The sequence below is a fragment of the Anser brachyrhynchus genome (genome assembly GCF_964034855.1).
Source record: "Anser brachyrhynchus genome assembly, chromosome: 2".
Taxonomy (NCBI): Eukaryota; Metazoa; Chordata; class Aves; order Anseriformes; family Anatidae; genus Anser; species Anser brachyrhynchus.
Genome location: NC_137695.1, coordinates 111927914 through 111940387, shown reverse-complemented (window position 1 = coordinate 111940387; position 12474 = coordinate 111927914). Strand labels below are relative to the sequence as shown.

General features: G+C 40.2%; 1 long non-coding RNA gene across 1 annotated transcript; it reads right to left on the bottom strand.

The window, feature by feature from the left end:
* Positions 1-379: 379 nt before the first annotated feature.
* Positions 380-7630, bottom strand: LOC308191367. The gene is made up of 3 exons (XR_013947919.1): positions 5836-7630; positions 3588-3858; positions 380-3051 (listed from the first exon to the last, which is right to left on the bottom strand). It is a non-coding gene; the product is annotated as an uncharacterized lncRNA (long non-coding RNA).
* Between the last annotated feature and the right edge of the window lie 4844 nt (positions 7631-12474).

Here is a 12474-nt window from a genome sequence, read left to right as displayed (position 1 = left end):
CTATTATTTTTTAGTACCCTATCAATGTAAAAGCTAATTGCATAAAATGTGGATAGTTAGCCTGAATACGAAAAATGTATTTGTGAGGTCTATCTGCTGATTAACTGTAGACTGTCACTGTGTTTAAAAATAGTAAGTTAAAGTACTTTTCCAACAACTGATTCAATTTTCTGAACAATAATGTGTGTGCAACTTGTTTGGAGTAAAAGCTATAGTTATCATTACATCAAGATTTCACTGTAGCTCTCAGTTTTCAATTCCCTGTGAAGACAATTACATTTGTGAGTTAAATTGTCTATATATGTTCAAAGCCCCGAGTATTAATTTACTTTTTGGACTTTTTTTTTTGTTTATTAAATTATTTATTTGGTTATTATGTTATTTATTTAGCAATATCTGTTTTCACTGTTGGCTTACATAAGGAAGGAAGAGTGTCATTTTGAAAACAGAAACAAATGAGATTAAAAATTGTTTGGATGTATTTCTCCATTTTGCTATCTATGTCATTTCCTAAAAGGGGCAAGAAGGAAAAGGGTAAGACTTCTTCCCTAGCTACTACCTGTGGGTATTGTTTGATTTACTTTCTCTTTCTTTGCTTTTTTTTAATTCCTTGCTGCCAGTAGACTGGTGCATGGCATGCATCTTAGCACAGTAAATCCAGTTCAGTCCAGTTCAAATCACCATCCATTTCAGTACTGCCATTTAATGCTTAAGAAGCAAGTTCCTAGTCATCCCCAGAGGAAGCAATGTAGTTAAACGAAGCTGTTCTCAGCCTGAAGAGTTATTGTGAAGTAATGGATATTCCATAATCAGGAAACGGTGGAGTGGAGCAGGCAAATATTCGAAGCCTTGTGAAGTTTTGAAGTTAGCATGTGTATCAAAATCTAATTAATGCTTCCTTTCTAAACTCATTTTCCATTTAATTGGCCAAGCTTTGATTGGGAACTGGAAATGTCATCTGAAAATATTTCCTCTTATGAGACTACTCTAAACAGAGTGCTCGTGGCCTGTAATTGTATTCTCCGGTTTAAGTTTTCCTCCTCGAAGGATTTTCAGCCATTGTCTCCGTGTTGAAGCAGCTTCATCTGGGCAAATAGAAATAGAATGCAATAAAATGCAACAGAAATTCAATGGGAATGAGCTTTATTTTGTGTCAACAAGACAAAATAAATCCCACCCGGTGCTGAGTGTCAGTGCTGTGTGCCCAGGTGAAGGGCTGAGGCTGGAGGAATTAAGGTCCCTGCCCACAGTGCAGACAAAGCCGCAGTTCAGCTCCCCGTGTCAGTGAACCATAAACCAGGGACAACCTTGTTTAACATATCACTGAATCTGATTGATATGTTAATATCATCCAAGTTCAAAGCAACACGTCCTGGCAAGATAAATGCTATTTTTTCTTGTAATTTACCATTTCCTTCTTCCGTAAATCCAGCAGACGAAATAACAATGGAGAGGGGGAAGGGGGCTGGGTCGCCCCGATCATTTTAAAAACTAAGAATGCTTTGGCAAAGTCCCCCTAACCTGTTACTGTAAACATCAGCAGTCCTGTCACTGTCTCGGCCCGTACAAATACGTTGGTGGCGCCCCACCTAAACCAGTGAAATATGTACACAGTTCAGACATACAAGTTAAATCCCAGGCAGCAACAATAAGGAGTAGGAACCCGAGGTCTTTTCCCAGGTTTTATCTTTTGCAGGCATCAGTGCTGAGAGCGTAGTAATGCGGTTACTAAATCCTTCTCAGCCCGAATTCTGCTTCCTCTGTTTGTGTGGCACTTCCTCCAAGTGTTGTGGCTGGGGCAGTGGAGCTTGGCTGAACACAATAGTCCTGGGCCAAGACTGTTGTCACCTGTCCCTTTCTGTCTGTTAGTTTTTGACCTGCTACACCTACGTTTGAACAGGAAAGCTTGTGGACAACAGCTCCTTTAAAAAAAAAAAAAAAAAAAAGGATAAATTACATTTAATTTACTCTTTTTTTTTCTTTTTTTTTTTTCTTTCTTGTGTGGTCAGACCCATGGTTTTTCTCCCATTGAAATCTTTGGCAAAATTCTTCTTCAAATTTTTATTCATTTATTTATTTATTGGAGACGTGACCAGCGAATGCTTTGCTGCTTGGGAAGCCACATGCTCGTTTGATGCTTGCTGTACCAGTGGCTATTTTGGAACTGTGGGAGAGAAGCGTTTAACATAAAGTCTTCAGTGACTTCAAAGACGCTGCTGGCATGATTCAGGGCTAGCACACATTTAAAGACTCCTCCTCGATCTGGATTTGTAGTTTGAGGGATGAGAACCAGGACGAGAAGCCAGGCTGTAGCTCCGTTCTCTTAGGCTGCCTGAGAGGGCTGAGAAGTAGCTCTTACTCAGCCAGATGATATTTTACACTGATAGATTTCCAGCTGATTAGGAGACAGGAAAAGATTAGTCAACACTTCTCCAGAGCACCCACTTAGGTTTTGTTGCGAGGCGTTGCAAATAATCCAGGGGCTCTATGGCGCTGCTCAAGTTTCCTGCTGTCCAGATTTCAGCTGGGTTTTTGGAGTGTAAGGAAGGAGTATTAGGTGACCAGCACAACGAATTGACAGGCTTGAATAAGCTGTAAGGCAGCGTGAGGTGCCAAAGTGGTGCTTTGGACAGTATTAAGGGATGGACTTAATCACACACCAGTAAGTCCCAGCTATGGACACTTCTCCAGCTGCATGAGGAGGCGTGAGCCAGTCCCTGGGCAGGGGTACTCCATTTTGCACCAGACGAGGCTCTTCCTGGCTGAGCTGGTGGCATCTCCAGGGCTTTTATGGGGCCTTCTTCCAGTCAGGGAAACGGCTGGGGGATTCACATTTACCACTTGTGTCCTGGGCTGAACTCTGGCAGAGAGGCACCCAGGGTACTGAGCCATGCCTCATCCTCTCGCTCAGGGGCAGGGGGTTCATCACGGGGGGACCGGCGGGCAGCTCTGCTGAGCGATGGTCCTTATTAACGCTGAGATGATTGTCTGTGTTGCTTGCAGTGGGAGGGGGCACCCTCCTTTCTCGGAGAGAACTGCTGGCAGTTGGTGCTGCTTGGGGAAAATGTAAATAATGACAAATTTCCATCCTACCATCCAAGAAAGACAGCATCTTGTTGTACATTTGGTTTGGTGCACTGCAATTATAGTCGGTATTCTGGAACGTTATTGGAAAAGTTATTGTTCTTTCTAAAATGTTAAGTCAGTTTAATGACTAAAAAGTTAATAAGGGTCTTGTTGTTCTTATTATTCATTTATTATCCAATTACTTCATAAAATTGGATCTGAAAATGTAAAATGTATTTTTATGGAATAACAAATGCTACAATTAAGTTTTAAAGAGTAGATTGTTTTTATATTCCTGTGGAGGATATTAAAACTGAATTAAAAATATTAAAAATAGAATCTGAAAATGAACAACAGCATTAGAAGGGAATGAAAACAACAAAAGAATGAAAACAAGTTAATGACATTGTTGATAGTACACGGGCATTGAAACGTTAACCCTTTCACCACTGCTGTTGAAAAAGTTCCCTGCCCTCACCTCCCCAAGGACCTGGCTTGGCCCCCGCAGGTGTCCAGCTCACCTCTTGCTTGGGGTTACCCACTTAGTGGCTGCAGGACACTGCAGAATTACAGCAGTCCACGTCTGGTCCTGGTCCTGCACAGCTGTAAACCTGAAGCAACCATCATCATCAGTGGAGTCGCGCTGGTGGAGATCTGGTTTCAGTGTACGTAAGCATTACTTTGAAATGTAATGCACTTTGCAGTTATTCACCATTCTTTGATGCATGCAATAAATTTCTAGTTAAAAGGATCCAGTTCCATATACAGACAATACTTTGTTGATCGGCCAGTCTGTAAGAAATGAAATAAAATAAACATACAGACATTTCTATGAAGTGGAGTCAATTCATTTTTCTTGAAGTGACTGTGAACTGAAGTCAAGACCCTGCTGCAAGAAGGTTGGTGTCTTTTACACCTTGTACAACAAGACTCTGTCCTGTTAGGCTCAATCAGCCAATGTATCTTTCTTGGTTGAGAGCTCTGTCATCTTGACTATCAAGGCAAAAAAAAAAAAAATGGGTGATAGGAAAACTGATATAGAAAGCATAGTGCTTAGTTTTAATAATCTGAAAGCACCACAATGTATCTGAGCAAATCATTTGAGAAAACTCATTTGATGAGATTGACATTTCCTGCAATGAAATGTTTGTGAAAAGATGGACTAGTTTTTTTCCATCATTTGAAATGAATTGTTTTTGAAGTTGTTGAGCTTCTGCATGAAAATGTCTGATTAATAAACAGCTTGCAAACAACGAATGGTCTATAGCCGATAGTGGAAATCTGCATCCAATCAGTGTCAGATAATTATATATTAGGTTGGTAGAAAGGGTACAAATATGTAACCACAAAAGAGAGCATGGCTTTCGAACCATGAATTTTAGCTGACAGTCCATGCCCTTTGTTTGCCAGCAGCATGTTCAAATTTAATATTTATTTTTCATAATATTCAAAAAAAGAGGAAAAATAGAGGGTAGTGTTATACAAAATGAAATGCAACACGTAGCTGTGAAAACATTTGAAATTAAATTTGACTTTGGATTCAAATATGAGTGTTTTCTGAGTTCGTTCTCCTAATAGGCTTTCTAAGACTTCATGAAGTAGTTCAAACTGAGGGAGTGAAACTTGCTCATGAGCCTGTTCACGGCCTTACATTCCTTAAATATTTGCATTAGAGGGCAAGGTGATTTCTTTCTGCATATGAATACTTTTATTAAATCTTTCAATATTAATGGAAATTCATAGTTACAAAGGGGAGTACACAGATTTACACGTGTAAAAGGTTGCAAGTATTTGTACTCCAAATGTATTGCTTTTACAATTAATACGCTCATTAATAACAGAGGTTACTCTGCCACTTTGCCAAGCTCATCTCTCTCTCTCTCTCTCTCTCTCATTTTTTTTTTTTTCCCCTCAAATATTACTGGTACAGGAATGAATGCACATGAAAATAAAGTTTCGCTTGATTAGGCCTATGTCTGGAAACAGGTTAAACGTTTCTTTGCCATACATCATAAATAATAGCTCTTTATTGTTGCTTGCTCTGGTGGCAGCTGAGTAATTGTATGACAAAATATATGGCCTTATCTTCTGTGGAGGCCATCAGCACTGTAATATTGTCCCCATAAACAGAAACTTTCCATTGGCATGCTGGTATTTCATTCCCTCAGCATATGGGCTTATAGACTTAGACATTTCCTAATAGGACAGGAGATAAAGGGTCCCAAGGAAAAAAAGACAATGAACTCAAGGGATGATCTTGTCTTTTGTCTCATTATAACTTCTTTTTTAAAAGGATGCCTTGCACACTGATTTTGTCAAACCCATCGCCAGCTAATAAATCGCAGTAGCATACAGTTTGGTACAGAACTTGCTATAAATATGTTAGGTAGATTTTTGTTGAAAATTCTGAGCTCAGTCCAAACTTAAAACATAATTTATTCATTCTCTGCAGCTGTTTTCACATACTTCTGGTAAACTACACAAAAAATGTGCCATTCTGTGACCTTTATCTGCTTTTCCCTGGTATTTCCTCTTGTCTCTTGGTGAAAACGGAGGCTAATGTTTTGCAGTCTGTATTCAGGATGACAACTGCCTTCTAGTTTCTCCTATCCCACTCCAAATCCTTTTCCTCTTTTATTAAAAGGACTTTGTGAAAGAATGATCCTAATGAGCCTGTACATAAGGGATCACTGAAAGATTACGAAAATACCAGAGAGATGGGGAGAACAAGAGAAGAATTAATGAGGGGCTTGAAACCCCTTTACTCACCGTGGATGAATCCTGAAATGTCGCTGTGCTACCAATGAAGCAGTAATTTCAATTTCCAGTAATGCTAAACATGGGGTTTTCTCCTTTCCTTAAGGGACTTCAGCTATGCCCGGACCAGGGAGGCCATGTTACCCACTCCCAGCTTATTACAGTGAGTTTCCCATACACCTGTGATGAGCAGCTGCCCAGTATTCTCCTAGGAAATGGATTATTTCAAAAAGATTGCCATGAAACATCCTTCAATCCCCTGGCATCACATGGGAAGTAATAGCTTCAAATTATTGAACTCTGATTTCATTAGTTCTTCATTAGATGACTTTGCTGGTTGCTGTAACTCAGTAATTTAAGTACTCTATGAAACAGTTGCCAAAATGCTTATAAATACCTACAAAAACCTCTTTCCTCAGCTCTTTGTCATGATAGCCATGGATGATGGTCCACCATGCTAGGGCAGAAATCTGCTAGCAATGCAGATTGTACTGCCTTGCTCACTGGTAATGGAAGTGGACAGCATATAAACCTCCCTGCTTGAAAATAGTCTGGCCTGGTGAGCCCAAATAATCTTTCAGACCTCTCTCCTGGATTCCCTCTAGCCCTTGCTTGAGCAGTTTTCCAGACTTTGACAGTGTTCATTCAGGACAAACAGTGTAATATTCAGACTATGCAAACCCCTCTCAGTTACCACAGCTCAAATATTTTCTTTATAAAACCTTTTTTATTTTTTTTTCTTCTTTTTTTCTTTTTTTCCCCCTTGGTTCTCTCAAAGGGACTGAAATTGGACATATTAAAACTGTTCTTCAGCTGAGGTGTCTGCCTTATCCTCAGCCTGACTGCTCACTTCCTCTGCCTCTGATCCTGAGCAATATCTCAGACTTATCCGCCACCCTCTTCTTTTTGGTCCTTTCAAGGTTTTTCTCTCCTGACCCATTCCTAACTCTTTCCTCAGAAAGTCTCTCTTCCTCATGTGCTTTGTGCATGATGCAAGTCTCTGTTACCAGTTACAGGGTCCCTGGTGTATGGGTTTTCCTCATCTCATAGCTAACTCTGAAATGCTCAGAAGGACCACGAGCAAAATAATTGGGGTGCTCAGACTCTGAGGACAGGACACCCCTAAACATAGTGGAAGGAAATTGCAGAACAAACCTGGAGATTTTTAGTGGCAACTTTAAAAAAAATATGAACCTAACTCTATAATAAACTTTAACAACAAGCTGCAATGCCTAGTCCAACCCCATCAAAAAGCCATAGCATGAAACATCCAGTTCACTGCTGCCTTTCTTTCAGAATAAAAAAGAATCACAAGCGTCTAAAAGCCGAAGGAAAGAAATGGCTATAATATAATTCTTCCTGTGGCTGGTTTCTTAATTCTGAATTATTTTCAGAAAAATTCTGTTTTGCAATAGAAATTGATCCTCAGCAGGAAATACCATTTTGGGATATTTTTGCATGTTTACTGCCTCTACACTTAATCCTACTCATCTGTGAGGCTGTATTGCATTTTTTTTTATTTGATAATTCATGGGATGATAATTCATTGGGAAACCTGTAGCTGGGAACAAACACTTCAAACCTTTCCATATCCCAGTCCTTCAGATGCTCACCACCACAGTGACGTCCACTCCTACAGCAGCAGGGAGGTTTTGTGATGTTGAGGAGGTTGAGTAGAAGTGCATATTATAGTCAAATACCTATCTGCATAAGAACTTGAATTAAGTTATCTTCGATTCACCTCAGTTTTTGTCCTGGGATGGTTGCACTGGTTGGTTGAAGGCCTGGGTTGCAGCTGAAACAGAGCAGTGTAAGGTGTTTCATTGACATATCCCTGGACGTAGTCTTCAACTACGTAGTCCCTAATGTGGTTTTGGCCATGACAGTTATCAGGCCTCCTTCAGGGATGTGAGCTAAGGCTGTTGTTGTGGGCAAGGTGGTGTGGGCAAGGCCACGCTTTCCTGAAATGGCGTGTGAATGTGAGGAGCAAAGACATTTTGACAGAAAGGCCACATTTTGACAGAAAGGCCTGCCAACCATGCTCCAGACTGGCAGACTCATTCTGCCATGTCCGTACTGCAAAAACCTTTCTGATGCTGCAATCTTAACCACAAAAAATAAAGTGCTTATTCCTTTTGGAGAAGACACGCTTCCTATTGCAGTTCCCTTCACCCTAAACCCTTTCCCAATTCCTAACATCACCCCAAGCTTGGGTTCTTCACTCAAGTTACCCTTTGGACTGGGGGCTCAAACCAAGAGCGAAATTTGCAGCAGCAGTCAATAAAGCAGCTGAGTCCTGTCAGAGGGTCCATCTGTCTTTTCAGAATAACTTTTGTATCACAGTTTAAATAAACTCCCTGGAGGAATTGGGTCTCCTCCAGCCTCACCATCAACTTGACAGGAAATAGAAAAGAGCATTTTCTCCCACTCACACACTCTCTCTCTCTCTCACATTTTCGTTTCTGTAGTATTACTCAGTCCCTGATGGAGCTGTTTTCCCATGTTGTTCGGCAGGTCAGAGTTTTCATCCAACAAACAAGAGGGAAGGGGTATAAACACACTCTATTAATCAAATGGCCAAAATAGAAGCAAAACATCACTTAGCTCCAAACAACCCACTATGATTCAAGAAATCTCCAGCCCAGGCTTGACCAGGATTACACTTTTAAAGCAAGCTGAAGGCACTCTATTTTGCTGTAAAACATATCCTGGTCAGGAAGGCACTGACTAAACAAGATTTACTGTGTTTTACTCTGGAATTATCTCTCATTAACACACTGAAAATAATTCTTGTTCAGACAAACCAATGAATCTAGACACGAATTATTCCCTTCACCTCACATCAAAATTGTTCTAGCTTTTTGTCTTTAAAAAGACAAACTTAAAAATCCAGTACAGACCCCTTTTTTTTTGATACAGGTAATATCTCTGAGAACACTCATCAATAACAATGGGGTCAAAAACCAAAAGTTCATGTTTTGAATATTTCTTGTACACACAAAAAAAATTTGCTGAAGGGAATGATGTTTATATTCCCTGACCACCAGGTATGGATTCAGAGGAAGTTTCAAGTGCAAAGAAGTCACTAAATAAGAACCTGCTAAGGGAGACTGATACACAGAGGAGGTACCTAAGGAACAAAACTAATCTTTGCTTTTTTTTTTTTTCCAGCCCTATAGAAATGCTATCAACTAAAATGACATTTGATTTTTTTTCTGTAGTATTATTATTAGTTTCCAGAAACTGAGTCAAAATCAAAGCCTTTCAGTTTTAAATGAATAAAGCCAAATGAAGTTGTAGTCCCACTTCTATAGAATTTGCAGCAAAAGGAATTAGCAATGGCCCTGCTTTCCTAGTAGGACAGTAGGCAGCTTTGAAGTATGGTAGATTACCTGCCACAAAATTTCAAAATACACTCTAGTCCATTTCACTGAGTGCTCTATTTGAGCAGTCAAATACCCAGCTCCAACTTTGTCATCCTCTGAGAACACTGCTTTGCATTGTCAATAATACGTACAAGACACAGGTTGTCTCCTTTGTGTTTACAGATTTTGTAAGCTGTGGTGGTGATGTTATGAGGGTGGCAAATGATGGGAAGAAGTACAGACATTCACAGTATCTACTGATCAGCTACAAGGCTGGGTGACAATCAGAAAGGACTGAGCTAGCCAGAAAAGCCCTCTTCCATAGTTTCGGTGTTAAAGATAGCATGAACTGGGCTGTTGATGCACAACTTGACAGGAGAGGACTTTGGATCTCTGGGAGATGTAGCAAATTCCATAGTTTTACTGTAGTGGTTTTTGTGTGTGTGTGTGTAAGTGTTATCCTGCCTGGGATCTATGCTTAAGCAGAAGTGGGTTTGCCCCAGCTGCACTCTGCTGACAGTAACTGTAGCTGGAAGTGGCCCTAATAACTCAGCTTACTGAATCAAAATCTTGGTAAGTGTTTAACAGAGCTACAGACTGAAAGCCAGAGAAGCTAGATGTACAAAGAATATAAAATACAGCCAGTAATACAAAATGCACAGATATCAGTCAATATATTAAATTCTTTGTCCTTGAGGTCCTAGGCCTTCATAGTTAGCAGAGTAGACAGATGTCCGTTCTCAACAGAGATAGGACAAGCTGCTTTTAAGCACTATTATTTTTGGCTATATGGAGCTCAGTTAATTAATTGGCAGGTTTTTATGGTAATCCAGCTAGCAGTCTGTATTTCAATGACACAACCATCCCTGATGATTAAAAAACATCTGCTTTGTACTGAAGCAGAGAAGAGTTGGAATGAATCACCTTCTCCTTTCTTAATGCAGTTAATGGATTTGAATGAATAATAGTGCTTTTTTTGCTTTTTTTTTTTTTTCCACTGGAATATGCTATTACCCAACTTATTGCTTTTTGCTGTATTCAGCATTTCCATAGTAAGAGAGGTTGGAGACATCACTATTCCATTTCAAATAATAATCCTCCCAGGTGGGAGTCACTTATATGACGTTTTAAATTAGTGATGCTCCCCAACTACATATATCTCTGTCTGTTTACACTGGCAATGAATTTGACCGTGTCTTCCTCAGCAGATAAGGTAAGGGCAAGAAAGTTTTCTACCTTTGGGGTCTTAGGTGAATGCCCTGCTCTAAAGTACACTGATGTTATTGGAAAACTCCCATTTGCCTGAGCAGGTTTTTTGATCCTTTTGAATGGCCAAAATACAGAGGTCACACATTAAACTGACTTGAGGACTGACTGACTTCCAGACCATATAATTGTCCCTACATATGTGTTTCCAAATTGGATCAATATACATTTACCTTGACCTTGATCTTTCTCTTTGGAAAGACAACTTTTAGAGCCAGAAGTCCTGACCCTGTGAGGGATTTACTAATGATGCTGTCTCAGCCTATAAAAATTCCTGATTTGGAAATCCCATCGGGAAACTGGGACCCTGAGCAATGTCAGTTGCTCAATCTGTCTCATGCCAAAGGAGACAATAGGATGAGGCATCTTCAGAGCCTCTAAGGACAAGACTCGTCTCTCTAAGTTTCCTTATTTTGGCTGTGTTTCAGTTTAGGTGAGACTTACTTAAATATTAATAAAGAACAGCATCTAGCTGCAAATTTCTAAATTCAAGATTTGCAAAGTTGGGCTGCAGCAAGACAATATTTTACACAGAATAGGCTCCTAAAATCAGTGGAGTTCCATCTAGGTGCAAGGAGCTACCTCACACCTTGTGTTGTAGGGACAAAACAGTATGTTTTGTATACATAAGGAGTTTTTTTCTTGATCCAATGGAAAGAACACCTTTCTGTCCCTCAGATAACTTGCTTTCCATTATTAGCCTGGGGAACCTTCCTCCCCAACAACCATAACTTGTACTACTCACTAATGACGTTTCAGGAAACACTACATTAAATAGAGCAAAGCAACATGGTTGTGCAATTCACTTGATTGAATGCACAGGGATAGGAATCCAAGCCAACCCCCCCCCTTTGGTCTGAAATCCACAGAGCAGACAGAACTCCCTCTCCATGCAGCGTCTCCAGATTCCCAGGCCTGGCTGAAACCCTTCTTCTGATTTATGAGTAATGAGCCTGCTGGTGATTCCTAAGACGTCAGCTTCCAAACAGAAGTGCTGTTGGGCACTGCACTGTATCACATAAGCTAGACAACACCTAGGCAGACTCTCAAAGGATGCTTTCATTGGGATGAGAAACTATACGGTGATTGAGTGCTCTCCTGTCACTGTCTTCTCTTCTCTCGCTTTGCACAGTATTTAACCTTCGAATTTAGACTTTCTTAAGTTTTTGTTTTAAAGAACTTGTCGACGCTCGGAGTGCACAAATGTATGAAGCCTAGTGGTGAAGGTGCTGGTGAGACTGATTGATGCAAACGTCTGGTTTTGAGGAGGGGAGGAGGGAGGGAGATTCCTTTAGTTGTGCTTAAAAGAAACAAACTTAAAAACAAGACAGGGAAGTTGAGTGGAAGTTGAGAGGTTGAATGCAAGCTGTGCCAAGATTTGAAAAGTTACAAGTTAATGCTGGTACTGCATGTTTTCTTAATGACTGAGGAATCAATCAGCTTTTTTACATGGAGCTCCCAGCATAGAGACAGTGTAAGTTAATGGTGTATTATAAAGTCAATGAAGTGATTAAAAAATGAATCAATATTGGTCTTTTAACCAAAGAAGTAAAGAAAAAAGTCCTGAGGCATGTCTTTACTGAATCATTCTTTGTCAAAGGTCTTTCTTAATTGAACATCAAAAGATGTCTGGTTAATTTCTGCCTACTGTCCTCTGAACTTTATTTCTGAGTGTAAGGCTGAAATATAGGTTGGAGCTCTACTACCTAGCTGCATCCTGCACTTGTATATACATGTGAGCACGTCTTGGCCATCTGATGAACATGCTGTTAGAGCTTGCTTCCATAAAATCTGTTTGCCTCAGTGGGCTTTCATGCTTGTACCCACTTGGATGTTAAAGCAGCTCCCACAAATGGGTGCCCATCCAAAAGGAAATAAGAGGCTTCAAGTTAAACAATTACTAGTCTGACAGCTGTGCACTTCACAGGGTATCACTGTTCAGAAACAACTAGGTAGGCTCTGACAAAGCTGAGACATCTCCAACACAGCTCAGAGATGTACCTTATGGAGGTGCTACCTG